The sequence below is a fragment of the Egretta garzetta genome, unplaced genomic scaffold, assembly GCF_000687185.1.
Source record: "Egretta garzetta isolate BGI_Z169 unplaced genomic scaffold, ASM68718v1 scaffold486, whole genome shotgun sequence".
Classification (NCBI taxonomy): domain Eukaryota; kingdom Metazoa; phylum Chordata; class Aves; order Pelecaniformes; family Ardeidae; genus Egretta; species Egretta garzetta.
In genome coordinates this window covers 1,981,574-1,981,932 of record NW_009260126.1, presented here as the reverse complement: position 1 = coordinate 1,981,932, position 359 = coordinate 1,981,574, and positions in this window count along the sequence as shown.

The window sequence follows — 359 nt, the reverse complement described above, 5'->3', positions numbered from 1 at the left end:
ACCAGCGTGGTTTCCCAGTGACGGTCTGTGCAGTGAACAGAACTGGGACAAAGCTCCAGGGCTGACAGACATGCAGCGCTGCCCATCCGCGCCCGTGTGGGAGATCAGGTTTGCATCAGCTCACAGCTGAGAGGAGCTAAGCAGGCCCATGGCTATCACACCGTAATTGTTTTGTTATGATTAAACAGCTACAACCTGAGCGAGTTCAATACAGTCAGAGCCGATTGCATTCGAAAAGTTTGTATCTGGAAGGTTTCTGAGCACAAGCTATGCTGTTTGCCACGTTTTGGTCTGTATCGGCACATGCCGAAACTGGGTCCCCGAGGCAGCCCTGCCAGCGAACACAGCCCCCAGCCTCA